The 19,889-nt window shown below is 30.6% G+C and overlaps 1 long non-coding RNA gene across 1 annotated transcript in view; it reads left to right on the top strand.

Moving 5' to 3' along the window:
• Positions 1–2,220: 2,220 nt before the first annotated feature.
• Positions 2,221–19,889, top strand: part of LOC107520918 — a 32,716-nt gene continuing 15,047 nt past the window's right edge. The window contains exons 1-2 of the long non-coding RNA XR_001599465.2: positions 2,221–2,295; positions 3,662–3,716. This is a non-coding gene — a long non-coding RNA (uncharacterized LOC107520918). The remainder of the gene's footprint in view (positions 2,296–3,661; positions 3,717–19,889) is intronic.

Genomic DNA, 19,889 nt, shown 5'->3' with positions numbered 1-19,889 from the left:
AAATCGTGTTTAATGTATTTCATGTCATTGCTTCTGTGTATGCAGGTACTTAACTCTTTTCAAGATGACTGTTATTTTTGTTGTTCACTGTTATTAAGACATTCTTTATTTTTCTGGCATCCTGCCTAGGAAATGTTACGGCATAGAAACTAAATTGAACCTGCAGAGGCAGCTAATTAAAGATCATCGGAAATGTCCTAGTTTTTCTGAGAATGTCCACATCTGCTTAAACTAGGAAGACAATTAGAGTATCTCTACCATGGCGAGCTGTTTACTAAATGGTTTGGCAACGTAGAACAGCAGGTTCAGGATGAGCCTTAAGGAAATGATGTAGTCCCACCTGTGAAATCTTTCTGAACCTCTATTTTCTTTTTCTGATGATTAGAGATTTTGATTAGATTATCTCTGAGGTCTTTTCTACCCATAATATTCTTTTTTGATGAAAAAAAAAAAATGATTTCAATCCTACTTTGCTTCAGATAATGTTGTCCTAGGTCTGTGTTCCTTCTGGAAAACTAAGGCACGATGACAGGCTTCTTTAATTGCAAAGGTGAATTTTTAAGAGACTCACATAGTCATTTCTACTGTCAACCATTTTGAGGTCATTTAAAATATGTTGATTATAGATATTCAGAAAAGAAAAATATCTAAATAGAAAAATTCCAAGACTAAGCAGAAGTTAATTTTCACTTAGTCAAAAAGGCCAAGATACTTTGCTGAAACTCCCTTGAAAATACAAAGTAGAAACCAGAATTGGCTTCCAATATTTACCAGTTAGAGAGAATGAAGACACTTGACTTAAAGAGTTGATAAAAAATAATTTGTAGATGTAAGAAAATAGCCACAGTTTTAAATCCATATTGACCAGACAGGAAGGTTTAGGGGAGAAAAGATGCCTCAAATAATGATTTAAAAGATAAGAAAGTAAATGGCAGATTCTAATTATATTTCACTAATCTAGTTTTTTTGTGCCTAGCATTTTTCCAACAATATTATAAAAATAAGGCCAGAAATTATAGTTATTTTAAAGAATTCTTAGTGTACAGAGTTCTCTAATTTCCTTCCTTACTATCCTATGCTAGTGAGTATACAGCAAGTTTAACTTGGAATAAATATATTGCTAAAAAGTTGAAAGTTTATTTGGAAACATTTACCTTTCACACTTTTGTTTTTTCAAAATTGTATTTGCCTGAGAAGCAAAGAATATGGTTGAAAACAAAAAGTTGTTAAATATTCCCAGCCCAGATTGGCAGTCAAAAATCATTAGATATTAATTTTCACATAAAAATAATTTTAATGTGCTAAGTGGTGATTTTCTGTGCTAAAATCTATTGACTCAGCAATTAATACCACTTCCCTTTTGTGTACTGATTTTTTTTATCTGCATTCTGAAAAAGTGACTATAGCTTAAAATAAGCAATTTATGCAATGAATATAAAATTACCTAACTTATTTAAAGGTGGTAAATTTACACGGCCAAGTTTTTCTATTACAAAACAAAAACAACAAAACATTTTCAACAAAAACTTTCAAACTATTTTAATTCATCATAAACTAAATATAACAGATTAAAACAGTTGGCCTGTGATTTATTTGTCTCTTCATAACTGGTGAGTGCTCTCAGAGAAGAGACTTGATTTAATCTGACTGCCTTATAAGTTTACCAATAACTGACTTCCTAAATACACTAATAGTATTTGATCAGAGGTGATTTCCTTATTTACAAAATGTTTCTAACAGGATGGCCCTAGTTTAGGATTCCTTAGGTTAAACAAACCTATAACCTGTGCATTTATGATTTATGAAGTATGATTCCCTGATGGATTTCACTTAAGCTATAGAACTCCCTAAGGCATTCAATCGAAATATTTAAAAAGCTGAAATATTCCCCACTGGTTAAATGGACCCATAAAACTCAGTTTAAAATAAGTCATGGAGATATAATGTACAGCCTGGTTACTGTGGTTCATGATACTGTATTGCATATGGAAGCATTGCTAAGAGAGTAGATATTAACATTTCTCAAAAAAAAAAATTTGTAACTATGTATAGTGACATATATTAATTAGACTTATGTGGTAATCATTTTACAATATATAAAATATCAAATCATTATGTTATATACCTGAAATTAATATAATGTTATATGTCAATTATATTGCAATTAAATAAAAAACACCTCAGTTTAGAAACCTCATGTTCTTGTCTTTTCTTTCTTCTAGTCTCACACTGGACTCTGAGACACCACAGAAAATCTCTGGGATTCTTGAATCCGTTTAAGTTCCCACTTTCTAAGTAAGTAATAGATTGCCTGAAGAGGATTCTTTGTTTTAAATTTTCCAGCTGATCTTTCTATTTAAAGCAATCCCTTTAGTAAATTTTATGATCATACTACAATTACACTTTTATTTTATGTGTTCGTACTGTATCATATTATTTTTGTGGCAACACATTTTATTTTAAAGCTAAACAATGATAGATTTTTTAAAAGAGTATAATTGGAAAAATCTTATATCCTTGTAGTCAAATTTGGTGATCGTTTTAGAAAAAGTGGAGAGATTATCATCTATGGAAATACATCCTTTATAATGAAACAATTTTTATTAGCTTAGAATTCAATATTTTAGTTATATTTTATACCCTGGTTTCTCCTTCGTTGAATTAGTAATGTCTCTAAACTTTCAAGACAATCATATGAAAATGTTAAAAGGTAAAGAAGTGAAATGTAGTCTGTGACATTGAAATATAATATTAGATAATCTCTTGGTTTCTTCATCTAATAATAAAGTGTTAAAATAGTTAAGAATATTTTCAATAGATTATTCTAAATTATCAAATTGATAACTAAAAGCGAATTAAGTACCCACTAAATAAATGCCACTGCAAAAAATTCATGTCTTTATAGTTCATTATTTCCTTGAAATTTTCTTCCATGCTAGAATTAAAAAAGAATAAAATAGTCATGGCAACCTACTTTTATAATCCTCTTCTCTAAAGTGTTTTTTTTCCTACCCATCATTTTAATGCTTTTTTTTGGCCTCAGCCTTTCACTCTTACTGCCCATCTATCAGCCCCCATCCTCTGAATATGGAACTGGACTAAGTCCTTGATTGCTGGCTATCCCACAAGAGAATTTTTATGCATAATAATTTGCATCAAAAATATTAAATTATTTTTTAAACTTTATATTTCAGGAACATATTTTATATTTTTCCTGGAAGTTCTTAACCTACTTTGAAAAAGATAATTTTTAGATCAAACAAGTGAAATTTTAGAAAAAAAAATAAGTGGAGGAATAAATATACACATTTTTTTCAATTCACTGAAATATATTCCTGACTATGACGTAATTGGAGTTTTCACTACAAAGTGTATCCCTCTATTACCCAGTTAACAGTTTTAAGTTCTCTTAGTATCTGCTGAGCAGCAGCAATTCTCTGATTTCTCAACCACACCATGGCAGACTTCAGAAAAAAACAGGCCTCTCAAATTTTTCTAGGGATTTAAAACATTCCCTTAACTTTGACCTGAACTAAATACTATGAAATGAGAAAAAGGCAAAAAAAAAAAAAAAAAAAAAAAAAAAAAAAAGACATACAAAATTTCCTCTCTGGAGTTTTTATAATAAAAGTTCAAATATGCGTTTTTCTCTCTTTTACAGAAGCTGCTCTGAGAACACCAGGGTACTTGTAAATTCACATCATCTTTCTGGACTAGTAAGTACCTTCACTGTGGAAAGCTAGTGCTCCCACAGAATGTTATCTCTGACCAAAAAAAAAAAAAAAAGTAACTCAGAGACAGCCTAAGGCAAAGCAGTCTTTAGATAATTCCTGTTTCATACCCATATATACAAATATTTGATATCCTTTTGCTATTTCTGGGACTTCCATTAGTTACTGCAAACCAGTCTATCCATAAATCAGGATTTTCCACATCTCATTATCCTATTATGTGTTTACTTAAATTTAACTTGAAATGTACTTGCTTTTTGACCATTCAGGCACTATTTTTGCTTTTAATATTTTAAAATTATATTTTATAAGTAATTCTTGTAATTACTTGAGAAAATTTAAATTTAAAAATAAGTTTTATAACTCGAAATTTACCTAGGATTCTAGGTAAATTTTATTTAATTCCCAAATCCTAGGATTATTTATAGTTGACTGGAGAGTAACTAAAATGCTGTTTAAGAAAAAAATATCATCTGTCGAATAAAAAGTATTAGTAAACTAATTCTAATTTTTAAATTAAATGTATTTAATCAAATTTATTTATGTCTTTTCATTTAAATTCTAACTGGTCATTGTTGATGTGTGGAAAAATCTTATTTTGGGTTTATTTTTCATCAGCTAATTTAGCAAGCTCTCTTAGAATCTATTTTAGTTTTTCAGTTAATCCTGTAGATTTTCTAGGTAGATGATCACATAATATACTTGCCTGTAGAGATAACCTACTCTTTTAACTTGTGATGTGCTTGCTTTGATTCTGACATTAATGCAAATGCCTCTAACATGTCCTATTTAGTATTGTGATTGTTATTCTACATAAATGCGATTTATCATTTTAATAAGCTTATTTTACTAAGAATAGACATTGAATTTTATAAATGACTTTTAAACATCTAGCTTGATGAAAAAGTATTATTTTGTTTTTTTATATCTTAAGACCACTTATGGACGCAATTACTTTGTAGCACCATTTTTTTTTATTATAAAGCAGAATTTGGGTAACATTTAATTTAGGATTTCTATATCTCTACCATTGTGTTGTTCTTACTCTTGTTATTAATTCTTTTGGCTTTTACTATTAATTCTGTGAAACAGTTCTTAAAAGAATTGGGAAGGTTTCCATCATTGTAAATCAGCAGTAGAGTATATGAAATGTAAATCGCCTAATCTTTAAATATGGAAATACTTAGCATAGCGGTGGGGGTGGGGAGAGTAGGAGAGGTTATATTAGAAGTTTCTTACACAGCATTTAAAAGTACATATTCCCCACACCTACTTGTGAATTATTAAATACATTAAAAGCATGAATGGGAAGTACTGCAAATGTAAATTTTGTGAAGATATAAAAATAATTGAGATAAATAATGGGAAGTAACTCACCATAGCTTTTATGCAATAGCTATGTCCCTGCTAGGTTTTATGCTTCATCTTGAGTTATATTTGTTTTAATAACTGTGTTTGAGCTTATCATTTTAAATGTTTTAATTATTTTTCTTATATTTTTAAAAATTTTATTAAAATATATACGTCATTAAATAGCATGTCATATTATCACCTGTTATTAACTACTGTGTTTATACGACATTCTCTTTTTTATTAATTTTTTAATTTGTTTTTATTTATTAAACTATTTATGTCATCCTTATTAATTTATCCACTAGATAACCAGATCTTGTGCTTCCATAAAAAGATATGTTGAAATCCTAACCCCCAGTAACTCAAAAATGTAGCATAATTTGGAAACCAAGTCTTTACAAGACCTTAATTTACAAGGATACCAAATTAAATGAGGTCATTAGAGTGGTCCCATCAAATTGACTGGTGTTTTTATAAGAAAGTGAAATTTGGACACAGGGACAGACAGGCACAGAGGGAAGACAACATGATGATACAGGAGAAAACTCCATGTGGAGATGAAGACAGAGACTGTTGTAATGCATCTACAATTCAGAGATTACCAAGGACTCCCAACAAATTACCAGAAGCCAGGAGAGAGGCATGGAACAATCTCCCCCAAAGCCTTCAGAAGTAACCAGCCGGGCCAGCACCGTAATTTGGGACATCTAGCCTCCTGATCTGTGAGAAAATAAATTTCTAGTTGTTTAAGCCACCCCATTTATGTTAGTTTTAGTAGCCCTAGAAAATTAATGCAATTCATGTGCTCTTTTTTTCTGCTTTCTAGTTTAATGTATACTCATATTCACTAATTATTTTCCTTCTATTCTTAATAATGTTTCTGGTATCATTACTTCTTGAGTTAAAACTATTTTAATATAGGAATATGGAAGTCTAAGAAAATATCTTTAATCTGGTTCTGGCTATGTTCTATAATTTTAATGTATCATATTTAATTTTCATTTTATTTTTGGTTTATAAATCCTATTTTGCTTTATTAATGACACTGGAGATATTTAAGATATGGGTTTTTTTAGTATTAAGGAGTTGGAATGTATCACTAAACTTTTGCTAGTTTCTACTGTTTTTGCAATGTGTCAAAAGTTTTTGTAAGTGATATTTTTCCTTTTGGAATAGATTACAGTTTATATTTTGACCTAAGTACGATTAGACATTTAAGAATACTTTTAAAAATGCTATTACAAAAATAACATTATTTTAAAAACCAGTGTCATAAAAGTTTATAAGATAGGAATTACATATTCCATCCCTGTTTCCCTGTACCACTCTCTAGATGTAACCATTGTGAAAAATGAAGATGACCAACATAAGAACAATTCTTTGGTTCATGAAAAAATTATAATCTTTGTTTATTATAGACTATCATGCTTTATACATATTATATACACATATACATACATACATATGTATATACATAGAACTGCATAATTTTGTATATATAATTGATATGCTTGACTTTCTTAAAAAAATTTGACCTGACCTGCTAAAACGTACAAAATATTGAGCTTTCCAGTATTATGCCCTCTCCATTTCTTCTTTTATATCTAACAGATTTGTTTAAGCAAGTACTTTGTTATGTGGTCTATGTGGTTTTTTTCTTTTCATATCTATAAGAACTTAAATTAATCATGGTTTAAATTTGATTATTGGATACTTTTTACAAAATGCAGTTGAGCTTCAATCTATACTTTTCGATTCAAAATTTTGAGTATAAGATTGATGTAATAAATAATTTAGTTTAATTATATTTGGCAAAGTAATTTAGGTTATAAAACTTGATTATAATTATTAAATTTGTTTTAATTAATATCTTTTAAAATTATTTTAGTATATTTATAGTATGATATATCAATATTTAATATAAAATTGGTTTAATTATATGTAATTATAATTTGGTCCAATACTGGACATGACTTTTATATTAAATCTTCCCCTTTCATGATATTTTAATTTTAATTCAGTTCAGTTGCAGTACTTCAATTAAACTTTTTCATGAACTTTTGAGTCATGTATTTTCAAAAGTTATGAGTCTTGTATTTTCAGAATTTTGCTACATATAAGAATATTTCCTAGCACACATTCCTAATAATGTGCTGTCATTTGGTTGAAAATATATGACTTAGATCAAACTTCAACTACCAGAATCCTTTTTAAGATGCTTCATTGTCACCTGATACTAAATGAAATGGAGTGGTGAATTGAGGAAAACTCTAAGAGTGTAAGATTTTAATTTGCATTTGAAACTCAAAAATGTCACCAAGATTTGTCTAAAGATAGGTTCTCTTCCTATTAATTATGCATGGAAGCAGCAAGGATATTTAATCTTTAAAATCTGATTTCACTTCAGAAAGTTTTTACTCCTTTGTTTAAGCCCATAATTATCATTATGTTCAAGTTGTTCCAGTTTTGTCTTTGGAAATACCTCTAATAGTGTCTTAGTCCATTTAGGCTGCTTTAACAAATGCATCATAAGTGGGTGGCTTAAACAAAATATTTTTCACAGTGCTGGAGGCTGGAAAGCCCAAGATCAAGGTGCTGGAAGATCTGCTATCTGGTGAGGGTCTACTTCCTGGCTTACACATGACTGTTTTCCTGAATCCTTTCATTGCTGAGAACAGAAGAAGCAAGCTCTTTGTATGTCTTTTTTATAAAGGCACTAATACCATTCATGAGGCTCCATCCTTATGACATAATTGACTCCCAGAGTCCCTTTGGGGGTTTGGATTTCAACATAAATTTTAGAGGAACACATTCAGTTTGTAGAAACTATATCTATATTGTTGTTTATTCCTTTCAATCTAGTTTTAAATTCTTTCATTTCATATTTGTTTGGTTTTCTTGTAGTATTTTCTTCTTTAACTGAGTCTTCATTACACATCAGCCTGATTGCTCATATTTTTTCCTTTCTAACTCATCCAAGTCTTTTTTCTTTCTTTTTAAAAGTGGGCATAATTTACATACAATAAAGTACATAAATCTTAGTATAGAGCAAGAAAACATTCACATTTTTATGTGCCTGTGTAAACAGACTTTGTTCCATGGGGACAAGATTTGTTTATATCATGATACCATAGCTCTAAAAGTTTTTTTAAAGCTCATCAACAAATCATTCTCATGCTTTGCTTGCAAAATAACCTTCTTCCTTACTAAGATAAATTCTCCTCAAGTCTAAATCAGTATAAGAGTTGATCTGTATGTACTTTTACTAAATTTCTCTTTTTTTGTTGTACTAGCAGTCACTTACCTACTGATAATCTGCCACTTATTTAATATTTCCAACTTCTCCATATCTTATATTGTAGAATAATATGAAGTGTAACCCACTAATAAAGTATCCTCAAAATTAATCTCAGACCAAACCAGGGGACAGCAACAAATTCTAGGCTGAACTTTACATGAAATGTATTGACTAATTTTCTTTAAAACAAAATAAAAAATAAATTATTTTCAGTGAACGTATATAAAAAATCTTCAGTCTGCAATGGCAGTTTGTGTATATTTTATAAATCATGATTTTATTAGTTACCTAAGTTCATCTGAAGATTAATGACACCTAGAGAGATCTTAAATACAAAAGTAATGAATAACTCTCCACATGGCATTAAATATTATCTTTTGCTAAAGTATAAAATTCTTAATTGTAATATTCTGCAATGAGTTAGCAATAATATTTTTATCATTTTATTACAGATTGGGATATAATTTATCAGTATTATGTTTTTCAAGTTGTAATTGCAGTTTTAGGGAAAAAGAACATTTTTTACTGTGTTATTTCAAGAAGAGAGTTGTGCTAGGTTTTAGAGTAATTAACACCAAAATTTGATGCTGTAAGATTATTTCTGGTCTATAAAACTTGACCTCTTAATCATTATTTAAATATTTAATATAACAATTTTTTTACAATTACATTGTTATCTAAGCCATTAAACATTTGCCATGGTTTCCTAATGGGATTAAAGAAAAATTAGATGAAAGCATTAGGAAAATCTAAAATCTTATTGAAAGAGTAGTCTCATATAGCCAAATATGTACAAGGAAACAGTATTATGTAAAATAGGAACTAATTTTGGAAATGGAGAGAGCAATAAAAAGCTGAATTAAAAGTATGTATGAGCATTGTAGTGGGCCAAAATCTAAACATTTGCTCACAAAATAGCTATTCAAAAGTGATCTCAAACAAAATTATTTTGCAGCTATTATGTAAATATTTTTAAAGTATAAGCAATAAGTACACTAGAAGTCAGAAGCTTCAAATGTGAGACATAGTTCTGTCATTTTCCAAGGACCGTAAACTCATAAAATCATTTTTCACATTCTTATTTGTATTCTCTATTCTTTCACATGTTAAAACTGTGTTCATCATACTTAATTTGGAAGTGTTGGAAGAAGTTCACGTATCAATCTATAGAAAAGTAACTTACAGTTTTTTAAGTCTTTACAAGTATTTAGTATTGGTGATAACATACTCTTTAATGACTAGTATTTAAGAAAGCAAGCTTTCTTTTTTTTCAGGCAGAGAAATGTCTGCTATTAGAATGTGTGTAAATAAAAGTACAAAAAGAACAGATTAATTAGTCAAAATGTAATTCATTTAGCAGATGGAGGCAGAGTGCAAAGCTATTTGAAACCATTTGGTATTGTGTAGGCCAAAAAATGAATGATTTTTTTTAAGCTGATAGTCTTGAATTAATGGATATTTAAAATATATACAAAATTAATGACCAAATATTTCTTCAAAAATGCACAGAAAGGCCAAATGAAAATTTAAATTTTTATTTGATGTTTCTCTTGTTAATTGCATCGAGTTTGTATCTCATTCTATTTATATAGATAGAGCATGGATATTTTTTAATGCAGAAAAGATTTTAAAAGAAATTACCATTAATTTTATGACTTAACAAACATATGATATCACTAAAGAAACAAAAGTTACACAAATAATATAAAATATCATTCTTTATTAGTCTGCATTTTTCATAGAAAATATAGCTAAAGATGACTATTTTGAAATATTAAAATTTACATTTAAGTGTATTTTTAGAAACTATTCATTGAGTTATTTTCATTCATGTTTTTCTCCAAATGTCTACTTTTATTCTTTTGTATATTTTACCAATTTTACTAAAAAAGTGCCCCCTAGGAATACAATTTATGCACATATTAAAATCATTTTAAAATTTTTCACAGAAACTATGAAGAGATAAGCTCCTAGATTATGGTAATATTCATAGGAACTTCAAATGAATTATTAAGACTTTGTGGTTATCAAGTAAGTTCAATTTTACAGTTTCAGTCAATGATCATTAAAATTTCTTCATTGATCTTCAGTGTCCAATGTTTCATTGTCTCACATGGTATGCAGAGTGGCTCTACAAATATTTATCAAAACCAAAGCATCAACAACATCTATTTCTGGGCAAGATGGAGTAAGAGGAACCATATTTAACCTCCCTCTAGAAATAAGTAAAAACTAGGTAAAATACATGATACAACAGTTTTCAGGACATTATACATCAGACAATAAAGGCTAGTAGATCCTTGAGAGGCAAGAAACACATGAAGTGAGTCTTACAGTTGCCCCTAGGGTACTACTGGAACAGAGAGTTTAGGTGATGGAGCAAGGAAGAGGAACCTAGCAGAGATTGACGCTCTCCCTGAATTGAGATAAAACCGATCATCTGAAAAGGTCAAGCAAGTCATAGTATATAGAGCAGAATATCTGAGAGGATACAGATGCACAGAGAGAGCCATGAAGATCTGCAAAGGGTCTTTCTTGAATTATTTGAAGAGTATTACTACATACCTGAACTAAGGAAAAGAAACACCCAAATGATTAAGTGGAATCTTCTACACAGGGCAGAGAAAATGTATTTCCTCCAGCCAAAATGGAAAACTTCATAACCCATGGTTGTTTGGTAGAGTACTCAAATATTTTGACTGTGTAATTAAACCAGGTTATATTAATATTGCCCAGGTCTTATCTAGCAAATCTTTAAAGCAAGACTTGAATATTATCAACCTATTTCAAATAACTTAACTACATTCCTGAAGAATGCTCAAGAATGTTTATAGAAAAACAAAATAGCATACAAAAAGGAAAATCACAATAACTGAAATGTAATAAAAATTAGCAGAAATGCAAAGAAGAAAGAACGATCCACAAACAGAAGGAAAAATAATAATAATTGAAATTGATCCAAAAAGAGATAGATGAAAGAATTTATACACAAGGACATTAACACATTTCTCATAATTGTATTCTGTATATTCAAGAAGCTATTAAAAAGATCAAGTACACAGAAACATGAAAGCTTATTTTAATGCATATTAAATATCTGTAATGACATCAAAATATTCTGGTGAAAAAATACACTGGTTAGAGTAGTAGCAGATTAGACATTGCAGAAGATTAATGAACTTGAAGATTTAGCAATAAAATCTATGCAAAGTGGAGCATATGGAGAAGGGATGAAAAAATATTAAGAGAACCACTAGGCCGAGGGACAATTTCAAGCACTCTATATAGGTCCTCAAAGTAGAAGGGGCAAAAAATATGTAAAGAAATAATGCCTGAGTCGTTTAATCTATGACAAAGAAGACAAGAACGTACAATAGGGCAAAGATAGTCTAGTCCATAAACGATGTTGGGAAAACTGGACAAATACATGCAAAAAAAAGTGAAACTGGACCACTTCGTTACACCATATACAAAAATAAACTCAAAATAGATGAAATATGTAAATGTGAGACCCAAAACCAAAAACCAAAAAACAAAAAACAGAAAAACAAAAAGAAAACATAAGAGGAAACTCTAGGACATTGCTCTTAGTAACATGTCTTCTGCTATATCTCTTCAACAAAGGAAACAAACAAAAATAGACAAATGAGACTATGTCAGACTAAAAATTTTTAACACAGCAAAGGAAATGATCAACAAAATGAAAAGAGAACCTACTGAATGGGAGAAGAAATTTGCCAATTATACATCTGATAAGGAAAATGTCCCAAAAGGACATACAAATGGCCAATAGGTATATGAAAAGATGCTCAACATCACTAATCATCAGAGAAATGCAAATTAAAACTTCAATGAGATACCACTTCACACATGTTAGAATAACTATCATTAATAAATCAACAAACATGTATTGTTGAGGATGTGGAGAAAAGGGAACCCTTATGCACTGTTGGTGGGATTGCAAATCGGTACATCTACTATGACAAACAGTTTGGATGGTCCATAAAAATTTAAAAATATAACTACCTTATGACCCAGCAATTCAACTTCTGGGTATTTACTCAAAGAAGTGCACCACCAATTCAAAAACATATATGCACCCCTATGTTCACTGCAGCACTATTTACAGTAGACAAAATTTGGAAGCAACCTAAGTACCCATCAGTAGATGCTGGATAAAGGAGAGGTGGTATATATATACAATGGAATATCACTCAGCAATAAAAAGAAATTAAATGAAATCTTACCACTTGCAACCTGGAGGGTATTATACTAAGTGAAATGTCAGACAAAAACAAATACCATATGATCTCACTTGTATGTGGAATCTAAAGAACAAAACCAAATGAACAAATGAAACAAACAGATTCATAGATAACAGAGAACAAACTAATGGTTGCCAAAGGAAGGGGGGTGTAAGGAGGGACAAGATGAAAAAGATAAAGGGATTAAGAAGTTCAAGTTGGTAGTTACAAAATAGTCATGGGGATGTGAAATACAACATAAGGAATATAGTTAATAATATTGAAATAACTGTATAGTATCAGGTGGGTACTAGATGAGTCAGGGGAATCATTTAGTAAATTATGTCAATGTCTAACCACTATGTTGTACACTTGAAACTAATATATAATAATATTGATGCTAACTGTAAGTTTTAAAATATTAATTAAAAACAAAAAAATAAAAATAATGCCTGGAAATTTTCTAAAACTATAGATGAAAACTAGAAAATCACAGATACAGTTTGTTCAATAAAACCAAAATTAAAGAAACATGAAGAAAACTACACCCAGGCAGATCATAATCCAATTATGTAAGTCCAGCGATAAAGAGAAAATCTCAAAGAAATCAGATACCATATGTACAGGAGAAGAAAATTAAGAATCGTAGCAGATTTCTCATGAGAAATAAGGCAAGGGAGAACACAATGAAACATATTTAATGTAATAACCAAAATATAAATAGACTATCAACCTAAAATTCTATGCAGCAAGCAAAAAATTAATAGATGACTGGATAAAGATATGGTACATGTGTATAATGAATATTACTCAACCAGAATTAAAAATGATATACTGCCATTTGCAACAGCGTGGATGGATTTTAAGATAATCATGCTAAGCGAAAGAAGTGAGATAGAAATAGTTGAGAACCATATAATTCACTCATATGTGAGATATAAATCTGAAAGCAACAAACAAACGAGACGAGCAAAAACTCATAGATACAGACAACAATTTAGTGGTTACCAAAGGGAAAGGGGGAAGGAGGGAGGTAGATGACAGAGAGTAAAGGGGATCAAATATATGGCAACAGAAGGAAATTTGACTTTGAGTAGTGAACACAGTGTAATATACAGATGATGTGTTATTGAATCATACATTTGTAGCCTATATAATTTTATTAATTAATGTCACCCCAGTAAATTTAATTAAATTTTTTTTTAATTTCAAAAGTAAGGTTGGAATAAATACACTTCCAGATGTAAAGAGATAAAACATATGGATAACCGAGTTCTCAATTACCTTTAATATGTTCTTATTCATAGTTGACAGAATAAGATTAAGCTTCCTTCTATAGTTCAAAGGCATCCACATTTGAGTGACCTGAGCATAATTTGCAGTGAGTAATGAGGCTTGGATAAATGGTATCCTATTTGCTACGTGTCAGAGGATTAATTAATCAGTAAATTAAAAAATAAGTATATTTAAAATTGCTGTTTGAAGGACTATAAAATTTGATGTCATATTATGAAATGTTAATTACTCCTTTTGGGAATCTGAGTTTGTGTTAAAAAAATATGCTTTCAATACATTCTTCTTCTCTCTATGTCCCATATTACATATTGGCTTTTCATTCCTTCCAATCCTCTCCCATTCTCAAAAAAGATGTTTTTTCTCCCACAGTAATTTCCACAACATAGTCTTCTACTATATATAGATATACACACATACACATGCACACATATGTATGCTCCTATCTATTTTACTTTTTCTCACCCTAAATAACAATCAGTTATATGCTACAGAGCTTACTAAAGAGATGGAAAAAGATTGCTTCTCCTTTCAAGGAAAATAAACTAGGAATTGAAAGTAAAAAAGGAAAGTAGAGGTTATATTTTCTACATATTTTTAACCCTTCCTTTTTTGATTGTGAGACATTTTATCACCTCATATCGTCCGATAAGTCTTGGGACATCAGTGAAGGATCCTACCACAAAACATGATTCGAGGTTTTAAGTAAAACAACGCGATCTCTTACTTAGGACAGAGAGAGATTCATAAAAGTTTACTGGGCCTTTATTAAATATTTCTTAATTCCAAAGATAAACATAGAATCATGATGCCAAGAATGCATTGTCTAAAGATAGATCTCCTCATTTTGATATGGAGTAGTGACCAGTGAAGCATTTGGAATTTTATTTTGTAAAGACATTAGTAATAAATGACAACATTATTAAACTTTTATGATATTTTCTTTAGGTCTCAGCAAAAATTCAAAATTCCATAACATATTTGTCATATTTTTAATCTTGAAAAATCTGAAAGCATTTGTTTCAGGTTTGGAAATGATCCCATATGGTTTATTTTAAAAATCACAATATTTTCAGCTCGTTCAATAGAAGACCTCTCCAAGGCTGGTATTGAGTCTGTTGTGGAAACAAATCTAAGCCAACCAGTTGCATACAAATAAGAAAAAATAAATAGATAGATAGATGATAGATAGATAGATAGATAGATAGATAGATAGATAGATAATACCAAGTGAGACAAACTAATTTGTATTTAGGAAGTTTGGATGAATACTTATCAAGTGGGCATTCTAGTGTTCTGTATTCATAAATGCATCTAGGAATAGGCTATCCATTATGAATGAAACGTATTTAACCCAACTTAGTTCACCTGAGCGTACGTTGACATTAAGCACAGCAACCAGATTCCTGCTTCTCTTCCTTATATAAGACTCCACATCATTTGCAAAAAGTTATTGGCAGTGCCTCCCCCTTCCCCCCCCCCCAGAGAACTGCTTCAGAACACCTGATAATTTATTTCTTTATCTTCTATCTTGGTAATTCTATAAATATCTGATGGATTTTTCTCGATAGTCATTTTCTTAGAGAGTTTGTATTAGGCTGGCACCAGGTCCCCTTGGGGCTTCCTGAGATGCTGAGCACATATCAAAGCCTCCTCATGGCTGTCCTCTAACAAGCCATAAACATATTGCAAAGATGAATCCACAGAGACAAAATCACATGCCAGAGAGACTAATTTCATATGCCAAGCTTGAAGGGACAAATACAGGATTCTAAATCAGATATAGAACCAAAAGTTCAACATCATTAGAAGATCAGATTAGAAATGATCAGAGTATTTATTCCCAAAACTGTAGCATAATTGGACTATCTCACCTGTTACGGCCACTCACCAGTACTCCTACTCTAGTGTTTCTCTCCCTTGTTTGTTCTCCTCTCTCCCTCTCCCTCGTTCTCCCTCCCTCTTCCTCTGCCTTCCTTCCTTCCCTCCATCTATCACTCTTTCTTGTCCCTCTCTTATCTCATTCTCCTCTCAAGAAAGAATATTAGGGCTCTCCAGAGAAAGGAAAATGTATCTCTATCATTTCTATCTCTGTCTCTACACCTACACCTACATATCTATAGAAAGATAATTAAAGAATTGGCTCATGCAGTTGTGAGGACTGGCAAATATGAAATCTACAGGCTGCACAGGCAGTCCAGAAATACCCTCAGGGATTTGTGCAGTCTTGAGTCTCAAAGCTTTCTGGAAGCAGAATTCCCTCCTCCTCAAGAGACCACAGTCTTTTCTCTTAAGGTTTTTGACAGACTTCATGAAACCCATCTGCATTATGGAGGGTAATCTGCTTTATTAAAAGTCTACTGATTTAAATGTTAGTCACACCTAAAAGATACTTTTAGGGTAACATCTACACTGGTAGTTGACCAAATAACTGGACACTATAACCTAAGCAAGTTGACACATAAAATTGACCATCATAGATAGATGTAAATAGATATAGATAATAATATGGCATCCAAATACTTCAGCATAATTTACAGTTATTTACTATATCTCTCCTGCTTAACCATCTTCCGTTATTTTCCCTTGTGAATCCTATACTCAAACTGCAACAAAATCAGAACATACCATATTCTTTCATGCCTCTGTATACAAGGCACAATTTGACCTCTCCGTTCCCATGTATTTAATTGGAATTCTTAACTACTAAGTCTCATTTTCGTTGTTGCTTCCTCTGCAAAGCCTTTCTGGAATTTCCCAGGAAGTTTTAGGTATTCCTTACCCTAATCCTTCATTTGATTTTGCATATATTTCCAATTATCATATAATTTTTGTACTTTTTGTTTATTCATTTATCTTCCTATTAGCCACACACAAGACAGAGTTAACCACAGGCTTTAATTGGATCCTACATGTAGGGTCAAGGTTTTGCAGTCCTGGTACCCAATACAGTATTTAGTTGAGTGTGTGCATTAAATACTTATTGATTAAAAAGAACAATGATGGAAAATGTAAGACTAATACTTTCTATTTAGAATAAACTTGTCTTATAAACATATAACATGGAATCAAATTTTTCCCTATAAAATTATTCAAAACACTCAGTTCATGTGTGATATTAAAATTTCTACTGCCTGGTATTAAGATAGTTAAAAATTGTAATTAAATAACATTTTTACCTTTGACATTTCTAAGCCACAATATGTAAAATAATAAATAATAAGACCTTTTAAATTTGTTTATCATTCTAATGTTTCTGCTTGTTATGCATATTAAATATAAGCTTTGGTCCTTGTGACCTTAATTATCATACAAATAACAAGGATACTTAAACTGAATGATTTTTTCATTACTAACCACTGCTGAAAACAGCTACACTAAGATATAAGAATCAATAGTATCTAATTTTCACAGTGGCAATGACAAAAAATAATATTACTGATTTTCATCAATGCTTTAGATTTTTAACTAAGCTAATTACAAATACAACTTTATTAATTGAACTGAGAAAAACAATAAGCATTACTACATTTCTCCTTTTAATATATTTTAAAATTAGAATATCAGTATTACAATATTATTACCAAATGGTCAAAATTGAAATGTTTGTCTATGGGGAAGGCATAATTCACTTGAAATGGGACTACAAAATTATCTGTTGCTTTATTGAATATGTTATTATGTAGGTTTAGATCTTGCAATATTAAAATTATGGAATCATCACAGAAATATTCATGTTAAAAAGACTAACATTAAATGCATCTTTAATACAAACCAGAACTTTTCCTAGGTGTTTTGTATCTTTATACATCTTTAAAAATAAACTTTAACAAAGAATAACCACTTTCTTTTTAGAAGTGAATAAATGGGCAGAGTGATGCTAATAAACTTGTTCAAAGGAATAAGAAATCAAGTTTTTATTAAAGTCAAAACCTAAGATCTTTTCTTCTTATTAGACAAAGAATAAAGCTAGTTAAACCAGAAAACCGCTACCAATACTGGCAGCTAAAACTTATGTAATGGGAGCCCATTGTTAATGAAGATTGGGACATATCATAGGTATTCAAACAAAACATCATAGAAAACAAACAGTGGTTTCACATCTGAGGCCGCAATCATTTATATACAGAAGTCTAATTTCATTCAAGTCCATGTCTGAAACTTGCCACTTAACACTCTTGTTGAGCCCTAAATTGGAAAAATGAGAAAAAAAGTTTTTCTATTCCAATGTAGATCAGGTAGGAGGCAAGTAGTGAGATTCCAGAGCCATTGACATTTTTATAATTAAGCAGCATTCAGAAATCAGACTTTTAAAAAAGTGTGCTAAAACACTATTTTGCAAGCCACCTCTTCTGTTGTCAACACACACATTCTCTTAACTACACGCATTTAAGTCATGAAATAAAGGTGGATTTTATCAGATATGTTTATTTTTAGAGCCTAGGATACATCTTTTAATAAAATCTCCAAATGCCTAAAGTTTACATACTAAGGTGCAATTGTAGTCTATAGGAAAGAAAAAAATGGAAGTTACCTGCCATATCACCATACGCTATATGTAAGGATAATATTGCCCACGCCAAACCCTTACATCCCTGAGCTAAGCTTTTGGGACTATAATGCACTAAATCTCTATTGCCCTTTCAAAAACTATCAAACACTTTCTGTTAAACCTAATGTTTTTATTCTCAGTTAACCTAAGAATTTTAGTCTATCCTGCCAACCCTTACCTTTGCATTCTCTTTCTCTTACTGTTTTGTATGATCTCTAATTTTCCTTACCTCATTTTCTCAAACCTTTCACTCTGGTCTCTGGAACTTGTATCCTGTAAACTCAGCATGTCTATATACTCACTTTTTCTCATAAACTCTTTTCTTGCCTCAAATGAACAAAGTTCCTTGTTTAATTCCTGACAGCCTTCTCAATGACAGGATTATTTTTCTCTCCTATCTCAGGTTCAGAAGGAATTGTGTATATTCTTGTTTTCTACTGCTTATTCCACATGTTTTCTCCACCTGTCATCCAGAAAATGGTGATTTCCCTGAAGCTCAAATTGTTTGGCTATGTCAATTGCTACTCTTGCTATTACCAGGATACTTTCGGGTAAATTCTTATTTATTAAAGACTTGGTCCCTGGTTTACAGATTTCCATTCCTTCTCTATTTTGTCATTTCTCTTGTATTCAGCATTTGAAATGAATAATTCAGCACTAGCTACCAAATGTTTCGACTGTCTCCTCTTTAACAAAATGTCTTCTCCACCTCAGACAACCAATTGCATTGTCACATATTTCTGCTTTCTCATGGCCGCTGAGATCCTAAATTCCTCTTGAGGACCTCTTAATTACCATAAAAAAATATTTCTTCTAAGCTTCCAAGGATATTTTCAAACATGAGGTCAAGAAACTAAAGTTTGAATTCATATTCTACATAAGAATTATACTAATTTGCCCTGTAAAGCCAATTTAAAAGAAAATACTTTTCCTTAAGAGAAAAATCAAGCAAAAATTAAGTAACTTATTTTTAACACCAATTCACAATCTCTATGGCTAGATTTTTACTCAACCTATTTAGACTGTAAGAAATATTAGAATTTATCCTTTGAAATCTCAGGCTTATTTTTACTCACATGTTCAAATTTGTTTGCTGAATATGCTGAGTTCTGCATAAAGTTAAGATTCTTTCATTTTTAAGGATTTTTCTGTTGCTATTTTGATAGAGCAATAGTAGTCTTCAACTTATATATTTGGCCCAGCATTTTTTTTTTCTTAATAAACTGTCAAATTTTGGCAAAAATAGCATTCATTGTCTTGTGTCAAAAAAACACTTTTGTTTACAACTACTTGTGCAACATCATCTTATTGTTCAAAATGTTTAAACACACATTTCTTTCGAACTTTACAAACAGTACAAGGCCAAATAAAAATACAAAGGCATATGAGAAGAAAAGCCACTGTGACTCAGAACTAGC

The sequence above is a fragment of the Rousettus aegyptiacus genome, unplaced genomic scaffold (assembly GCF_014176215.1).
Source record: "Rousettus aegyptiacus isolate mRouAeg1 unplaced genomic scaffold, mRouAeg1.p scaffold_m13_p_7, whole genome shotgun sequence".
Taxonomy (NCBI): Eukaryota; Metazoa; Chordata; class Mammalia; order Chiroptera; family Pteropodidae; genus Rousettus; species Rousettus aegyptiacus.
This window is presented reverse-complemented; position numbering and strand designations above follow the sequence as displayed.